Below are 19,543 nucleotides of genomic sequence, written 5' to 3' on the forward strand. Positions count from 1 at the left end.
AGCTGTAGCCCACCCTGCAGCATATCTGTCCTCCAGCCTTTGCCTCGGCGCCTCCTCTGCCTGAATATCCTTCCCTCTCCTGACTGTAAGGCTCAGCTGGCACCTGACCCACCAGACTAAATAGATGCCATTACCCTACCACCCTCCATGCTTCCCCTAGGGGAACCCACTTATATGCTCAGGGCCCCGTGTGGCCAAACCTCAACAACGAGTTGTATTCAAAGAAGTAAAGTTTAGTAACACAAGTAATTTAAGAAGAATTCCAGGCCGGGCTTGGTAGCTCACGCGTGTAATCCCAGCACTTTGGGAGGCTGAGGCGGGCGGATCACCTGAGGTCAGGAGTTCGAGACCAGCCTGGCCAACATGGTGAAACCCCGTCTCTACTAAAAATACAAAAATTAGCCGGGCTTGGTGGCGTGTGTCTGTAGTCCTTCCTAGCTAGTTGGGAGACTGAGGCACTAGAATCGCTTGAACCCGGGATGCGGAAGTTGCGATGAGCTGAAATTGTGCCACTGCACCTCAGCCTGGGTGACAGAGCGGGACTCTGTCTCAAAAAAAAAAAAAGAAGAATTCCAGTCTTAACTTCGATTTCTCCCAGAATATTCAGGGAGATACAATGTCTCCCCTAGCCAAATTCTCAAAATCCCTCCTTCCCTACCACTCTCTCATTCATTCCGCTAGTTGAGTGCCTGCAATGTGCCAGCCCCTATGTGGGGTGCAGCGGATCCCAAATCTCTGATTCACTGAATACCCCAAGCTTTCCCCACCCCTTCTTTCCTTTTCTCTCTCACTCTCCTCCTTTTTACTTTTTTTTTTTTTTTTCAGACAAAGTCTCACTCTGTCGCCCAGGCTGGAGTGCAGTGGTGCAATCTCGGATCACTGCAACCTCCACCTCCCGGGTTCAAGCGATTCTCCTGCCTCAGCCTCCCGAGTAGCTGGGATTACAGGCACCCACCACCAAGCCTGGCTAGTTTTTGTATTTTTTTTGGTAGAGACGGGGGTTTCATCAGGTTGGCCAAGCTGATCTTGAACTCCTGACCTCAAGTGATCCGCCCACTTCGGCCTCCCAAGTGCTGGGATTACATGCGTGAGCCACCACGACTGGCCATTTCTACTCATTTTTTATAAGCTTTTTATTATAGGATTGATCTAACCACTTACATTTTTATTGTAAAATATACATAACATAAAATTTACCATTTTAAGTGTGCAATGCTGTGAAATTAAGTACATTCACAATATTGTGCAACTATACCATGCTTTCCAGAACTTTTCATCATCCCAAACAGAAACTCCACACCCATTAGCAATAACTTCCCATTTCCTTCTGCTCCATCCCTTAGTAACCTCTGTTTTACTTTCTGTCTCTATGAATTTGCCTTTTCTACATACCTCTTATAAGTGGAATCATACAATATTGGGCTTTTGTGTTTCTTATTTCACTTAGCATCAAGTTTTCAAGGTTCATTCATGTAGCATGGATCAGAATTTCATTCCTTTTAATGGAGGGATAATATTCCATTGCATGTATATACCATATTTTGTTTATCCATTCATCTGTCAACAATTGGGATGTTATCACCTTTTGGTATTGGGAATCGGGCTACTATGAGCATTGGTGTTCAAACACTTGTTCTAGTCCTGTTTTCCATTTTCTTGAGTGTATACATAGGAGTGAAACTGCTGAGTTATACAATAATGCTATGTTTAGTAGTTTTGTTTTGTTTTGTTTGAAACAGCATCTCACTCTGTTGCCCAGGCTGGAATGCACTGGCATGATCACGGCTCACTGCAGCCTCAACCTCCCAGGCTCAAGTGATCCTCCCAACTCAGCCTCCCAAGTAGCTGGGACTACAGGTGTGAACCACCATGTCCGGCCTTGCTCACCTTTTTGAGGAGCCTCCAAACTGTCTTCCACAGCAGCAGCACTATTTACCTTCACAAGGGTTTCAATTTCTTCACATTTTTGCAAATATTGGTTATTTTTCTTTTCTTTTCTTTTTTTTTTTTTTTTTAGACAGGGTCTCTCTCTTTCTCTCTCTCTCTGTCACCCCACACTGGAGTGCAATGGTGCGATCATCACTCACTGCAGCCTCAAATTCCCGGGCTCAAGGGATCCTCCTGCCTCAACCTTTTGAGTAGCTGGGCCTACAGGCATACACCACCCTACCCTGCTAATTTTCTTACTTTTTGTAGAGACGGGGGTCTTGCTATGTTGCCCAGGCTGGTCTTGAATTCCTGTCTTCAAGAGATCCTCCTGCCTCAGCCTTCCAAAGTGCTAGGATTATAGGCATGAGCCACCATACCTGGCCTTATTTTCCAATTTTTTTTTTTTTTGAGACTAAATCTCACTCTACCACCCAGGCTGGAAGACAGTGGCATGATCTTGGCTCACTGCAACTTCTGCCTCCCAGGTTCAAGTGATTCTCGTGCCTCAGCCTCCTAAGTAGCTGGGATTACAGGCATGCGCCACCATGCCTGGCTAATTTTTGTATTTTTAGTAGAGACGGGGTTTCACCATGTTGGCCAGGCTGGTCTATAACTCTTGACCTCAAGTGATCCACCCACCTCGGCCTCCCAAAGTTCTGGGATTACAGGCGTGAGCCACCTCGCCCTGCATGAGTAGGTTCTTTAGTGGTGATTTGTAAGATTTTGGTCCACCCATCACCTGAGCAGTATACACTGCACCCTATCTGTATTTTTTTTTTTTTTTTTTTTTTTGAGACAGAGTCTCACCCTGTCATCTAGGCTGGAGTGCAATGGTGCGATCTCGGCTCACTGCAACCTTCCACCTGCCAGGTTCAAGCAGTTCTCCTGCCTCAGCCTCCTGACTAGCTGGGATTACAGGCATGTGCCACCATGCCCGGCTAATTTTGTATTTTTAGTAGAGACGGGGTTTCTCCATGTTGGTCAGGCTGGTCTCAAACTCCCAACCTCAAGTGATCTGCCCGCCTCGGCCTCCCAAAGTGCTGGGATTACAGGCACGCACCACCACACTCAGCTAATTTTTTGTATCTTTAGTAGAGATGAGGTTTCACCTTGCTGGCCAGGCTGGTCTCAAACTCCTGACCTCATGATCCGCCCGCCTCAGCCTCCCAGAGTGCTGGGATTACAGGTGTGAGCCACTGCACCAGGCTGATAAATGGGACTTTTACAAAAATTTAAAACTTCTGTGCTTCAAAAGACAAAAAGGTGAAAATGTAATCCACATAATGGGAGAAAATTTTTGCAAATCATATATATGATTCAGGACATGTATCTAGAATTTATAAAGAACATTTACCATGCAATAATAAAAAGACAACCCAATATAAATGGACAGAGGCAGGCTGGGTGCTGTGACTCATGCATGTAATCCCAGCACTTCAGGAGGCTGAAATGGGAGGATCACCTGAGCCCAAGAGGTCAAGGCTATAGTGAGCCACGTTCATGCCACTGCAGTCCAGCCTGTGGACAGAGTAAGACCCTGTCTGAAAAAAAAAAAAGGGGGGCCGGGCATGGTGGCTCACACCTGTAATCCCAGCACTTTGGAAGGCTGAGGTGGGCAGATCACCTGAGGTCAGGGGTTTGAGACCAGCCTGGTCAACATGGCAAAACTGCGTCTCTACTAAAAATACAAAAATTAGTCTGGTGTGGTGGCACACACCTGTAATCCCAGCTACTAGGGAGGCTGAAGCAGGAGAATTGCTTGGACATGGGAGACGGAGGTTGCAGTGAGCTGGAACTAGGCCACTGCACTCCACCCTGGGTGACAGAGCAAGACTCCATCTCAAAAAAAAGGACGAAGGCTCTGAATAAACATTTTTCCAAAGAAGATAGACAAATGGCCAATAAGCACATGAAGATGTCCAACATTATCGGCCATTGGGGAAATGCAAATCAAAATCAGAATGAGATAACACTTTACACTCACATCCACTAGGATAGCTATGATAAAAAAGACAAGTAAGGCCAGGTACAGTGGCTCACACCTGTAATCCCAAAACACTGGGAGGCTGAGGCGGAAGGATCCCTTGAGCCGAGGAGCTCAAGACCAGCCTGGACAACATAGTGAGATTCCCATCTACAAAATATTTAAAAATTAGCCAGGTGTGGTGGTGTGCACTTGTAGTCTCAGCTACTCAGGAGGCTAAGGTGGGAGGATCCCTTGAACCCCAGAGTTGGAGGTTGCAGTGAGCTATGATCATACCACTGCACTCCATCCTGGGTGATAAAGGAAGACCCTGTCTCAAAAAATAAATAAATAAATAAATAAGACAGATAATCACAAGTGTTGGAGAGGATGCAGAAAAATTGGAGCAGTCATATGCTGCTGGTAAGAAGGTAAAATGATACAGCCACTTTGAGAAAGTCTGGCAATTACTCAAAAGCTAAAAATAGAGTTGACATGTGATTCAGCAATTCCATTCCTATATACATAACCAAGAGAAATGCAAATGTATGTTCATATAAAAACTTGTACATGAATGTTCATAGCAGTGTTATTCATAATAGGTAAAATGTGGAAACGGGCCAGGCATGGTGGCTCACACCTGTAATCCCAGCACTTTGGGAGGCCAAGGTGGGAGGATCACTTAAACTCAGGACTTTGAGCAGCCTGGGCAACCTAATGAGACCTCGCCTCTATTTAAAATTTTAAAATTTTAAAGACAAGCCAGGCATGGTGGCATGCGTCTGTAGACCCAGCCAGCCACTCAGAGGCTGAGGTGAGAGGATCCCTTGAGCCCAGGAGTTTGAGGCTATAGTAAGCTATGATTGCGCTGCTGCACTCCAGTCTGAGTGACAGAGCAAAACCCTGTCTCAAGAAAAAAAAAAAGAAAGAAAAAAGAAACAACCCCAATTTCTATCTACTGATGAATGGATAAACAAAATGGTGTCTAGCCATACAGTGAAATATTACTCAGCCATAAAAAGGAATGAAATTCTGATATGTGCTACAACATGGATGAACCTTGAAAACATGACGTTAAGTGAAAGAAGCTACTAACCAAGGACCATATATTGTATGATTCCATTTATGTGGAATGTTCGGAATAGACAAATCCACTAAGACAGAAAGTAGATTAGTGGTTACCTAGGGCTGGTTTTGGGGTGGGAAGATTGGGGATGATGGCCAAGGGGTGTGGGATTTCTTTTTGGGGTGATAAAAATATTCTAGAATTAGGGCGAGGGTGGCACAACTCTGTGAATATCCTAAAAGCCGTTGAATTGTACACTTTAAATGGGTGAACTGTATGGTATGTGAGTTAAATTTCAATAAAGCTATAAACAAAAAAGGGTCCCAAGTGATCTGAAAGGGTGACGTAGTCGATATTTGTCAACTTCTCTCCCAGTTCTGCCCTTGGATTCCAAGCCCCTCTGCTAGGGCTGGGGCTTCCCCTCCTTGTCTAGATTCTCACAGTTAGCAAGCTCCAGATGTGGACAGATGGGGGCTGGAGCCCCTCTGGGGCTTCTGCCTCCGTAAAACTTCAGTTTGTGGAATACTGGGGCCTGACAATTCCAAGGCTGAGCCTGCACATTCTCAGGCAGAGACAGTGGACAATAGGGAGTGTGTTTGAGGGGCGTAGGGGGAGATTTTCCCTAGGTGGTTTATCCACCCCTGAGACAGGAAGACTCAGAGGAAGCGGGAATGGTTAGGAGAACCCTAATGAGCAAGAGGCTGGGGAGGGGCAAGGAACTCCAAGGCAAGAGAGAAGGACTTGGCCACAGCCCTGACTTTTCCGCTCCAGGTGACAGCCTGGTCCTTCGTGAGGCCAGGGCTGCACCAGGGGTGGGAGGTTACCCCACCAAACCAGCTGAGGTCTGCTTTGCATGGCAGGGGTGCAGCTGTAACTGCAGGAAGGACCTGGAGGGCAGGAAAAGGAAGTGCGGACTTGGGTCAGCAGCTATTAAGTACGCCTCCTCTGTGTCCCTGGTAAACTGTGGGAACCGTCAGGACACCCAGTGTATCCCCCAAGGCCTGACGTTGTCCCTAGCACGGGCACGTGTCATTAAACAGTTATCGATTGCACAAGGAAATGAATGAATGACTTAAGCTTCTTTGTAGGCAAAATGATATGATGAGATGAGTGGCCATGGGAGTCAGACAGGCCTGGGTTTGAATCCAGTTCCTCTGCAGACCGGCCATGTGGTATCGGACAAAACATTGCTCAGAGCCTTAATTTCCCTATCTTTAAAACAGGGCTGAACCCAGACTTCACAGGGCTGTTAGGAGAATACTGTTTACAAAGGTTTCCAGCACATGGAAGTTTCCTCCATGGATGCTGGCGGGCCTGCCATGATTTAAAGTGGAAGAAGCACCATCAAGATCTTCAAGGTCATATGGTCTCACTATGGGAGGAAGGGGCATGGGGGTTAGGATTTACTCCTGGAAACTAGTTAACAGTGAAAGGGGGTCCATGTACCCATAGAAATGGTGCTGATGTTGCCTCAAAGGAATTCAGTGGCTGGAGAGAGAGCTGAGATGGTTGGAAACTTGGAGAAGAGGGAGGAGCTTGAAGGATGGGTTGGGGGCTATCGGAAAGATAGAAAAAATGGGAGGTGGGCACAGAGGCTGGGGTCTGTGGGGCTAGGATTGCAGGAGCCTGCCTGGATTAAAACAGAAAGTTTGTGTAGGGGGTGGTGGCACAGCTGAATATGAGGTTGGATGAAAGAGGTGGAGGAGAGACGAAAGGCTTTAGAAATGGCCAGGTGCGGCCACGCGCGGTGGCTCACGCCTGTAATCCCAGCACTTTGGGAGGCCGAGGCGGGTGGATCACCTGAGGTCGGGAGTTCAAGACCAGCCTGACCAACATGGAGAAACCTAGTCTCTACTAAAAATACAAAATTAGCCTGGCATGGTGGTGCATGCCTGTAATCCCAGCAACTTGGGAGGCTGAGGCAGGAGAATCGCTTGAACTTGAACCTGGGAGGTGGAGGTTGCGGTGAGCGGAGATTGCACCATTGCACTCCAGCCTGGGCAAACAAGAGTGAAACTCCATCTCAAAAATTAATAAACAAACAAACAAACAAATAAATAAATAAAATACAATACAATAAAATAAAAAGTCAGCCAGGTGCCATGGCTCACGCCTGCTCCCAATACTTTGGGAGGCAGAGGTGGGTGGATTGCTTGATCCCAGGAGTTAAAGACCAGCCTGGGCAACATCGTGAGACCCCGTCTCAAAAAAAAAAAAAAAAAAAAAGCCAGGCGCGGTGGCTCACGCCTGTGATCCCAGCTCTTAGGGAGGCAGAGGTGGGAGGAGAGCTTGAGTCCAGGAGTTCGAGGCCTGCCTGGGCAATATAGCGAGACCCCATTCTCCACAAAAAGGAAAAGAAAAAAAAAAGCCAAAAGAAAAAATAAAAAGTCAACATGCCCTTGGGTATGTTCCCTGTAGCCTCTGTTATAAATCCTCACTTCCCCTGGGGCAGGGAGAGGGCCGGGAGGGGAGGAGGCTAGGAGAGAGGCTAGAGGTGAACATTCAGGGCTTCCTTCATCCACCCATTTATTTTTTCAACAAGCATCGTCATGGGGTCCCAGTCCCACCACTTACCCAGCTGTGTGATGTTGGGCCTGTCATTGCACCCCTTGCAGCCTCATTTGTTTTACGGTGTTGACTAAGGCACCTAGCACAGGCCCTGTCTCCTAGTAGGTGCCTGTTAGTATTAGCTCACATCAGAATCTTGTATTATATCAATGTCAATGAGATAATTAAGTCCATTTGTTTGGAGTTTGCTGACTCCGGTGATGCTTGGAGCCGGGTCTCAGTCACTGGCTCCAGGTCACCCAGTTGGAGAGTGACAGACCATGATAGTGATCAAAACCCAGTTCAGGCCAGGTGCGGTGGCTCATGCCTGTAATCCCAGCACTTTGGGAGGCTGAGGCAGACGGATCACTTGAGGTCAGAAGTTCGAGACCAGCCTGGCCTACAAAAAAAATAAAAAAATGAGTTGGGCATGGTGGCGCACACCTGTAATCCCACCTACTCGGGAAGCTGAGGCACAAGAATCGCTTGAACCCAGCAGGTGGAAGTTGCAGTGAGCCGAGACTGTGCCACTGCACTCCAGCCTGGGCAACGGAGGGAAACTCTCTCTCAAAAAATGAAATAAAAACTCAGTTCAAACTAGAGCCTGCGTTTTGAAGGCATGGGAATTGTTGAAGGCGTCTCTTGGACCTTATGAGAGTCTTGGGGTCCCCCAGGGTGCTCTTTCAAGCTGTCCTTAAGGCAATCCCCTTGTCTCGGGTACTAATCTGGACTCCAGTTCATACCAGAGCCTTACGTGCTAAGCAACAGCAACAGCAGGGCCGGGCCCTGCATCCCTGCCTCTCAGCTCCTGCTCACCCCTCTCCAACAGCTTCCCCAATCAGGCACAGGATCTCCCTGTCCTTGAGGCCAGAAGAGTACCTGGGAGGAGTGGGAGGGATCACTCCAGAACAGGTACTCAATGCCAGCCCTCAAGCCACTGCCATGGATATCTCTGTCCAGGTCATGTTTCCGGATGCTTCGGAAGTGGGCAGCAGGAAGCAGCTCTCATCAGCTTCACGAGGGCCAGAGAAGGGGCCCAGACACAGAGATGCATTTGAGAAGGGGCCTTCCGAGCTCAGAATCCAGGAGCAGGGGCCTCCAGCAAGACCAGGGTGAGCTGAGGGGCTTTCCAGAGAACAGGTCCAGGAGAGAACCCCCTGTAGCCCACCTGCGGGGGAGAGAGAGAGAATGGAGAACTCCCAGGCCAAGGCAGCTCCACCCACGACAGCACCTTGTCCTTCTCTTTCATTGCACCAGTTGCACTAAAGAGTTCATGTTAACCTTTTGTCTGAACTCCCCCAACGAGACCACAAACATCTTTTATGTGTCTTGTTTGAGGAGCATCATACACCTGGTTCAACCTCAAAGCCCTCATGCCTAGTACTATGCCTGACACATAGTAAATGTTCGATAAATATTGATTCACTGAATTAATAGAATAATGAACAAAAAAAGGTTAGGAGACACAGGAACATGTAAAGATGTACACGTAATTGTTTTCTAAATTTTGTGTTTTTTTTAAACTTTTCTACAGCAAGAATGTATTCAAAAAGAGAAAATCAAGAGCGAGGCAGATAGAGGCAAAGTGAAACGCTGGGATAATAGAAATAGTAAAGACTAGCTGGCTTAGTTGGATTTGACTATAACCAGAAACTCCTAAATAGCCTCCTCTACAAGAAAAGTTAGGAGAGACAACTCAAGCCAGGTCCGAGGCCCACTGAGACAACTACTGCATACCATGCTGGTGGAAATAGAAACCATTTAAGCATACCTGTTTCATCAACGTGGCAATTTGTTTAAACTGCCTTGAAACTCCCTTTATCCTCACCCATTTCTGGAAATAGGCCATGAGGAAATAATTGGTGATTCAAGCAGTTTTATGCACAAAGACTTTCACTGTCACATTATCTTAAATACTAAAAAATTAGAAACCCCTTAAGCGCCCACACAATAGGGAAATGGTTAATGATGGTTATCTTTAAAATATGGAATTTTATACATTTAATGAACATAAAAAAACATATAAAGCATGTTTCTGAAGGATTTTTAGCATGGGAAAAACACAGGCTATGATGTTAATTGAAAAAAGTACATTAGGCCGGGCACAGTGGCTCACACCTGTAATCCCAGCACTTTGGGAGGCCAAGGCAGGTGGATTACCTGAGGTCAGGGGTTTAAAACCAGCCTGGCCAACATGGCAAAACCCCATCTCTACTAAAAATATAAAATTAGCTGGGCATGGTGGCACATGCCTGTAATCCCAGCTACTTGGGAGGCTGAGGCAGGAGAATCACTTGAACCCAGGAGGCAGAGGTTGCAGTGAGCCAAGATCACTCCACTGCACTCCAGCCTGGGCAACAAGAGTGAAATTCTGTCTCAAAAGAAAAAAAAAAAAAAAAAATATATATATATATGTAGCCGGACACCATGGTTCACCCCTGTAATCTCAACACTTTGGGAAGTTGAGGTTGGCAGATCACTTAAGCCCAGGAGTTCAAGACCAACCTGGACAACATGGTGAAACCCCATCTCTACAAAAAATATGAAGATTGGCCAGGCATGGTGGCATATGCCTGTAGTCCCAGCTACTTGGGAGGCTAAGGTGGGAGGATTGCTTGAGCCCAGGAAGTGGAGGTTGCAGTGAGCTGAGATCATGCCACTACACTCGAACCTGGGTGACAGAGCAAGACTCTGTCTCAAAAACATAAATAAATAAATAAATAAATAAATAAGTATGCATACGCATAGGAAGAAGCTTGGAGGAAATACTCCAGAATACTAAAGTGAGATCGGATAGACACAGCTTCAAATTTTGAACAGTTATCTTTAGCTTTATGACCTTAGGCTCAAATCTCTTGTCCTCTCTGCATCCCAGTTCTGATTTTTGTTTCATTTTTTTCTGAAAAACAGTTAAAAAATACTATAAAACTTAAATTCTAGGCTGGATGCAATGGCACGTACCTCTAATCCCAGCACTTTGGGAGGGCGAGGTCGAAGATTGCTTGAGCCCAGGAGTTCAAGACCAGCCTGGGCAACATAGCGAGACCTTGTCTCTACAAATAATTGTGAAAGTTTAAATTTTAACTCCCCCAAACATTGACATCAAAGTGTCTATGATTTGGGGAATTCCTGTGAGTCCTTCATTGGTCCTTCCAGGCGTTAGCTATGCACTTATGGTATGCCTAGCCCTATAAAAATATATAAAACAGTGCCCCAGTCTGGGAGCTAAAGTGTCACTTTGTCTATTTTCCCCAGGAAGAAACAGTCCTCTTGGGTCCCCCAGGAAGGGTCCCAGGAGCTGCAAGCAGGCCAGGATCAGAGTGAGCTGGGGTTGCTGCCTTCCTGGGTTCCTGAAGTACCTGAGGGCTACAGCAGCTGGGCTCCGGAAAGGAGATCAAGGGCCAGCAGGGGAGGCAACGGAACCGGGGAATCGGGGAGGATCAGCCTATTGAGAGCTGCCAGGTAACCTAGGAGATCTGGGAAGAAGGGTATGGAATGACCTACCACAGAGGAGGTGAAAGAGCCCCCCTCCTACCATGCCCCCCATTCTGGTGCATGTACCTGCAGTCCCAGCTACTTGGGAGGCTGAGGCAGGGGTGATCCCTTGAGCCCAGGAGGTCAAGGCTGCAATGAGCTATGTTCAGGCCACTGCACTCCAGCCTGGGTGACAGAGTGTTTGCTCCCCTCTGTGCCCTGAAGATGTCAAGCACTCAGTCTGTGGGTCACTGGGCTATTCCCCCAGCCTACATCACAAGCATTTAAGTCTTGTTTCCAGGCCGGGCGTGGTGGCTCACGCCTGTTAATCCCAGCACTTCTGGAGGCCGAAGCAGACAGATCACCTGAGGTCAAGACCAGCCTGGCCAACATGGTAAAACCCTGTCTCTACTAAAAAATATAAAATTAGCCGGGTGTGGTGGCACATGCCTGTAATCCCAGCTACTCAGGAGGCCGAAGCAGGAGAATTGCTTGAACGGGGGAGGTGGAGGTTGCAGTGAGCTGAGATCGCGCCATTGCACTCCAACCTGGGCAATGAGAGCAAAACTCCGTCTCAAAAAAATAAAAATAAAATAAAAATAAGTCTTGTTTCCAGAGTGGCCCCACGGTATGTCAATGGGTGCAGGGGGGAGGGAGGAGGTGCCAGGTTCTGTATACAGATAATATTGGGACATGCTGAGTTTAACAAAGCTGAAACAGGTTTCTGTATGCTAGGATATCCTGGAAGCAGTTTACTAGCTGCTGAGCCTTTGTAAGATTTTGCAAGATATGATTAGAGGCCAGGCGCTGTGGCTCGTGCCTGTAATCCCAGCACTTTGGGAGGCTGAGGCGGGAGGATTGCTTGAGCCCAGGAGTTTGAGATCAGGGCAACATGGTGAAACCCCGTTCCTACAAAAAATACAAAAGTTAGCTGGATGTGGTGGCACATGTCTGTGGCCCCAGCTATTCCAGATACTGAGATGGGAGGATCCCCTGAGCCTGGGATCCAGGCTGCAGTGAGCCAAGATCACACCACTGTGCTCCAGCCTGGGTGACAGAGTGAAACCCTGTCTCAAAAAAAAAATAAAAATAAATAATTTTAAAAAGATATGGTTAGAGTATATTGCCTTTCCCAAACTTATTTGACCACAAGATCTTTTTTTATTTATCTGTAAGATTTTTTTTTTTTTTTTTGAGACAGTCTTGCTCTGTCACCCAGGCTGGAGTGCAGTGGCGCAATCTCAGCTCACTGCAAGCTCCGCCTCCCAGGTTCATGCCATTCTTCTGCCTCAGCCTCCCCAGTAGCTGGGACTACAGGCACCCGCCACCATGCCTGGCTAATTTTTTTGTATTTTTAGTAGAGACGGGGTTTCACCGTGTTAGCCAGGATGGTCTCAACCTCCTGACCTCGTGATCCGCCCGCCTCAGCCTCCCAAAGTGCTGGGATTACAGGTGTGAGCCACCGCACCCAGCCTGGTAAGATTTATTTTTAACAGCTTCAGTAAGGTATAATTGGCATTCACTTGCACATACTTTAAGTGTACAATTTAATGTTTTGACATATGTACACACCCACAAAACCATCCCCACAATCAAGAAAGCAAACATAGCCATCACCCCAACCATTTCCTCATGCCCTTTCTCATCCCCCCTCCCACTAGTCTATCCCCAGGCAACCACCAACTATCACTATAGATTTGTTTGTATTTCGTGGAATTTTACACAAATGAAATTGTACAGTGTACATTCTTTCTGTCTGGCTTCGTTCACTCCACATGACTATTTGAGATTCATCTAGGTCGGGCGCGGTGGCTCAGCCTATAATCCCAGCATTCTGGGAGGCTGAGGCGGGTGAATCACCTGAGGTCAGGAGTTCAAGACCAGCTTGGCCAACCTGGTGAAACCCCGTCTCTACTAAAAATATAAACATTAGCTGGGCATGGTGGCAGTTGCCTGTAATCCCAGCTACTCGGGAGGCTGAGGCAGGAGAATCACTTGAACCTGGGAGGCAGAGGTTGCAGTGAGCTGAGATCATGCCATTGCACTCCAGCCTGGAGAACAGAGTAAGACTCTGTCTCCAAAAAAAAAAAAAAAAAAAAAAAGGAGAGAGAGAAAGAGAAAGAAATTCATGTATTGTGTGTATCAACATATCAACATGTTGTTCTTTTGGTTGCTCAGTAATATTTCCATTCTATGGATATACCATAATATACCACTTTTTTTTTTTTTGACATGGAGTCTCACCCTGTTGCCCAGGCTGGAGTGCAGGGGTGTGATCTTGGGTCACTGCAACCTCCGCCTCCTGGGTTCAAGTGATCCTCCCACCTCAGCCTCCTGAGTGGCTGGGATTACAGGCACATACCACCATGCCCAGCTAATTTTTGTGTTTTTAGTAGAGACCAGGTTTCACCATGTTGGCCAGGCTGGTCCTGAACTCCTAATCTCATGTGATCCATCCACCCACTTAGGCCTTTATTATTTTTTTTCAAGAGACAGAGTCTCACTCTGTCACCCAGGCTGGAGTGCAGTGGTGTGATCATGGCTTACTGCAACCTCCGCCTCCTGGGTTCAAGTGATTCTTGTCCCTCAACCTCCCAAATAGCTGGGATTACAGACATGAGCCACCATGCGTAGCTAATTTTGTGTAGAGACAGAATTTCTCCATGTTGGCCAGGCTGGTCATGAATTCCTGACTTCAAGTGATCCACCTGCCCCTCAGCCTCCCAAAATTCTGGGATTGCAGGTGTGAACCACCACACCTGGCGAAAACCTCCTCTTTTTAAGGAGGCTCATGAAGGATTCTTGTTCTTTGAAGTATCCGTTGGAAAATCCCATTAAGGCTGAGCATGGTGACTGATGCCTGTAATCCCAGCACTTTGGGAGGCTGAGGCAGGAGGAATGCTTGAGCCCAGGAGTTCAAGACCAGCCTGAGCAACATAGTGAGACCTCATCTCTACCAAAAATTAAAAAATATCAGCCAGGCATGGTGACAGGTATTTGTAGTCCCAGCTACTTGGGAGGCTGAAGCAGGGGGATCCCTTGAGCTCAGGAGGTCAAGGCTACAATGAGCTGTGTTCTTGCCACTGCACTCCAGCCTGGGTGACGGAGTGAGACTTGTCTCAAAAAAAAAAAAAAATACACACACACACAAAGGAAAATCCTATTTAAAGGGGATCTTCTCAATTTTCCAGGCTCTCATTCCACTCCCATAGGGAAGTGTGGTTCTTTGGGTAGGCCACGCCTTCTCTGGGCTTCAATTTCCTCACCCCTCAAAATGTGGGAGTACCTGTGCTACCTTCTAGGGGCACTAGGAGAATTAAGTAAGATGATGCCTGAAGTGCTGGGACCCTAGTAAGTGTGTAATAACTGGTCTCCAGTTCACCTGGAGCATTGAGGTTCACCTGGGAACGAGGATGGAGCTCCCCAGCCATGGTGTCCTTGTCCTTGACAGGGCTCCGGATATCAATCCACCCTCAGTCACCAGGCAGACATGGTGCAGCCAGCAGAGCCTTGCTGCCACTTGGCCAGCCATGGCCAGCCACTGGGAGGCAAGCACCCCAAGAAGGCAGGTGTCCCACACATCAGGCCACAGGAGGCTCCGCCAGAGCCCAGCCCAGGGGGACATGGGGACAGCTGTCAGGAAGCAATGCCCCCAATGTCCATCGTGGCTCCAGAGGAAAAGACAGTCAACCCCTTCCTGCCATCCATGCCTGGACCTAAAAGAGCAAAAGGAGGGTAAGTCATCATCCAGTGCCATCCCCTGCCCCCAACAAGGATGCTCTTCTGCTGAGTTTCAGGTGGGGTAAATTCTAGTCCAGACTGCTCCTGACCTGGTAGAGGACCTTGGGCAAGTCATGCTCCCCTGGGTCTCAATTTCCCCATCTGTGTAATGGCTGGAATACCAGAATTCTTGGTTCCGTGAGCCTGTATATATGAGGATCTGGGGACATAAGGAGCCCCCTGAGATGAGAAGGCCAAGGGGATGAGGCTGGGGTGGAACTGAGTGTCCTGGGGGCTGAGAGGGGAGGGCAGGGGGGCAAACCTTCAGCTGAGCGCTTCCCCCACCTGGGGGTTTCTCTTCTATTCAGGGGTGAGGCTGTGGAGACCCACCCAGCACCGGGGCCTCTTTCTCCACCAGTAAGTAGGGCCACAGGGGGAATGGGGACGAGCTGTGTAGGAGAAGGGCAGGGGGGATCAGGAGGAGGAAGAGGGCAGAAGCAGATGTGGCACGTCAAACCCCTATTTGGAGTCAAACCAAGGAAGGTGTGTGTGGCTGTGTGTTAAAGTGCACATGGATGTGCACACATGTGTGTGTGTGTGCCTGTGCCTGTGTGTATGCATGTGTGTGTATTCTGGGTGGGCATCAAGAATGCTCTTACACTCTGGAGCCCTTGGGTTCATCCCAGGTGGTGGCTTGTTCCACATCAGCATGGATTTCTTCCACCCATTTGCCCTCGGCCACAGCCACACAATCCAAAGCATCCCTGAACACCTGGGAGGCTTCCCCGACCCCTCCCAGCCACCCTTCCCTCCCCAAGCTCTGCCACTTCCTAGTTCTTTGACCTGACCGGGCAAGCTGCAAATACACAGTCACTAGCATGCATGCCCTGCCATCATCTGCCCTGTCTCATCCTGCTCTGTTCATTGGCAAAACCCCACCCTGGCTAAACTCACCCAGTCTTGTACCCATGTTGAGCAGCTCAATGCGGTTGGAGAACATCCTGTCTTATTGATGGGTTTCACTTTCAAGCATTAACCACTCATGTCAGATGCTGCCTGCAAGTCTCACTTTTCCTTGGCCACACCGCCCTCCCCTCCGCTCCAGGTCATCATTTCACAACAGCATCCCCCACGCCCCTCATCTCACTCATGTGTCACTGACAAACAGAAGCATCAGATGAGAAGAAGCATCCCCAAACCCACCACCCTCCCTGCCTTGATTTGGCTGCAATGGGAGCTGTGAAGATGGGCCCCTGCTCCCATGGCTGTCTCCCCATTTATTCGTTAGCTCTCGCCCCCTCCCCCCACCACATGATCCCTCTCTGCGTTACTACAGGACGATTCCATCAGCATACAAACATGGCTTAGCCTCCACAATATCAAAAGCTGCCTTTCTTTCTTTCTTTCATTCCTTTTTTTTTGAGACAGAGTCTCTGTTGCCCAGGCTGGAGTGCAGTGGTGTGATCATGGCTCACTGCAACCTCCACCTCCGGGGTTCAAGCTAGTCTTAGCCTCCTGAGTAGCTGGGACTACAGGCGTGCACAAACATACCTGGTGTCAAAAGCCGTCTTTCTTTGCTCCCCTTTGCAGCCCCATCCCTCGATAATTGTCCCCCTCACCTCCTCCGCTTGTCTTTTCTCAACACATCCCCATATGAGAGCTTTTATCGGGGTCTCCATAATCTCCATCTGGCTTATCAAATGGAAGAGCTCTGTCCTTACAGAGCCCACCTCGAAACAGCAGAAGACACAGTGGCTCCCTCTCTCCTCAATGCTGCCTTCTCCAGGCTCCGTGACAGCCCTACCTTGGTTCTCCTCCCATGTCACTAGCAACTCCTTCCCAGCCTCCCTCCCTAGTTCCTCCTCATCTTCTCCACCCTCGGGGCTCCACCCTCTGGTCTCCCATCTCCATTCTCTCCCTGGATGATCTCATTCAGTCCCTCTGATGATTCCCAAATCCATATCTTCAGGCGAGACTTTGCCTTTTTTTTTTTTTTTTGAATTGACACAGAGTCTCTGTTGCCCAGGCTGAAGTGCAGTGGCGCAATCTCAGCTCACTGCAACCTCTGTCTCTGAGGTTCAAGCAATTCTCTTGCCTCAGCCTCCCGAGTAGGTGGGATTACAGGCAAGCACCACCTCACCCGGTTAATTTTTGTATTTTTAGTAAAGATGGGGTTTCAGCATATTGGTCAGGCTGCTCTCGAACTCCTTACCTCCAGTGATCCACCCGCCTCAGCCTCCCAAAGTGCTGGGATCACAGGCGTGAGCCACCATGCCCAGCCATAGACCTTGCCTTTAAATTCCATGTTCATATATCCAATGGCCTACTTGAATTCCCTCTGGCTGGCTAATTCACTTCTCAAACATGACCACAGCAGTCTTCTTCAGCCCAGCAAATGACACTGCCTTTCTCACCCAAGGGGCTCATGCAACCCAGCTCAAAATCACCTCTGATTCCTCCTTTTCCCTCTATAATCCTTTCACGTGTCAACAAGTCCTGTTTAGTGCTACCTACAAAGTAAATCCTGAATGCGTCCCTTCCTTCCACTCCTTCTTTCATTACCCTAGTCCAAGCCTCATCTTCTTAGAATAAGATCCAAAATCTTCACCAAGAGCCATAAAGCCCTATGTCGAGCCACTCTGGTCTAACCTCCAGCCCTTGAATATGCTAAGCCTAGTCTCACCCCAGGGCCTTTGAATGTTCCTGTGCCTGAACTCCTCTTCATAGACAGTTTTACGGCTCTCTTGAGTCATTCACTTTCAATTTCGACATCAGTTTTTCCACAAGGCCTTCCCTGGCCAGCCGATCTCAAGGAGCCTGTCAGCCACACTCAGCCTATCACATCGTCCTGTTTTATTGTCTTTGTAGTACTTTCTCCCTCCGACATTATCTTTAAGTTGTCAACCTATTCATCATCCAGAACGCAAGCTCCCTGAGGGCAGCCTTGCTAGTTGACTTACTCCTCTATGCTTTGTGCCTCAAACAATGCCCAGCACGTGGTAGGTACTCAACAGGAATGTGCTGAATAAATGAATGGATGGGAATAAGATGAGGTACCTCTCCAGACTAGTGAGAAGTCAGATGAGAAATAAGAACTAGGCCGGATGCAGTGGCTTATGCCTGTAATCCAAGCACTTTGGGAGGCCGAGGCAAGTGGATCACCTGAGGTCAGGGGTTCAAGACCAGCCTGGCCAAAATACAAAAATTAGCAGGGCATGGTGGCGTGCACCTGTAGTCCCAGCTACTTTGGAGGCTGAGGCAGGAGAGTCACTTGAACCCATGAGGCAGAGGATGCAGTGAGCCAAGATAGCGCCACTGCACTTCAGCCTGAGCAACAGAGCAAGACTCTGTCTTGGAAAAAAAAAAAAAAAAGAGAGGGTATGGTGGCTCATGTTTGTAATCCCAGCACTTTGGGAGGCTGAGGCAGGAGGATCACGAGGTCAGGAGATCGAGACCATCCTGGCTAACAAGGTGAAACCGCGTCTCTATTAAAAATACAAAAAAATTAGCTGGACATGCTGGTGGGCACCTGTAGTCCCAGCTACTTGGGAGGCTGAGGCAGGAGAATGGCGTGAACCCAGGAGGCAGAGCTTCCAGTGAGCCGAGATCACGCCACTGCACTCCAGCCTGGGCGACAGAGCGAGACTCCATCTCAAAAAAAATAAAAATAAAAAAAAAGAGAGAGAGAAATAAGAACTATTCCTTGCCTGTGTGTTTCTGCCTTTTACCCCATCCCTACCCCATACACGGTGTGGGCTGGATACTGTGGGGGAGAAGAGGAGAGGGCACAATTTAGCTCTGCAAGTACATACTGAGTGTCTGTGGCATACCAGGCCCAGTGCTTGGAGAGAAAGGACAAGGAAAGCCGGGGAGGGCCCCTGCCCCCTGCTCTGGAGGATGCAGCTGAGCTGGTGGCACCATGAGAGATGAGAGGTCCTGGACAGGAAGTCCTGCAGGCACTCAGAGGAGCCCTGGGGCCAGCAGGTAGCTTTCTGGAGAGGGAGGACTGATATTAGGCCATATAGAGGGAACGGAATACGGACAGAGCCAGGGAGTAGAAAGGGCGCCCAGGGCCACGTGCAGTGAGTGGCTCACGCCTATAATCCCAACACTTTAGGAGGCTGAGGTGGGCGGATCACCTGAGGTCAGTAGTTCAAGACCAACCAGGTCAACATGGTGAAACCCCATCTCTATTAAAAACACAAAAAATGGCCGGGCACGGTGACTCATGCCTGTAATCCCAGCACTTTGGGAGGCCAAGGTGGGCAGATCACCTGAGGTCAGGATTTCGAGACCAGCTTGGCCAACATGGGGGAAAAAAACCCCGTCTCTACTAAAAATACAAAAAAATTAGCCAGGCGTGGTGGCAGGTGCCTGTAATCCCAGCTACTCAGGAGAGAATCGCTTGAACCTGGGAGGCAGAGGTTGCAGTGAGCCAAGATCGTGCCATCGCACTCTAGCCTGGGGAACAAGAGCGAGACTTTGTCTCAAAAAAAAAAAAAAAAAAAACCCACAACAAAATTAGCTGGGCATGGTGGCAGGCACCTGTAGTCCCGGCTACTTGGGAGGCTGAGGCAGGAGAATCATTTGAACCCAGGAGGCAGAGGCTGCAGTGAGCCAAGATCGTGCCATTGCACTCTAGCCTAGGCAGTGAGTGAAACTCCGTCTCAAAAAAAAAAAAAAAGCAAAGAAAAGAAAGGGCAGCCAGGCAGCAGACCCATCACAAGGAAAGTTACAGAGATGGGAAGGAAGGTGAATGAAAAGTGACGATGGAGAGGGCCATCATCTGGGCCTCGCGGGACAAGCATATTGGATACGATGGACAGAGCGGCTGAAAAGCTAGA

General features: G+C 48.5%; 1 pseudogene; it reads left to right on the forward strand.

The window, feature by feature from the left end:
- The first annotated feature begins 7,351 nt into the window (after positions 1-7,351).
- LOC134759221 (spermatogenesis-associated protein 21-like) lies at positions 7,352-11,394 on the forward strand (annotated as a pseudogene).
- Positions 11,395-19,543: the final 8,149 nt, after the last annotated feature.

The sequence above is a fragment of the Gorilla gorilla genome, chromosome 1, assembly GCF_029281585.2.
Source record: "Gorilla gorilla gorilla isolate KB3781 chromosome 1, NHGRI_mGorGor1-v2.1_pri, whole genome shotgun sequence".
Taxonomy (NCBI): domain Eukaryota; kingdom Metazoa; phylum Chordata; class Mammalia; order Primates; family Hominidae; genus Gorilla; species Gorilla gorilla.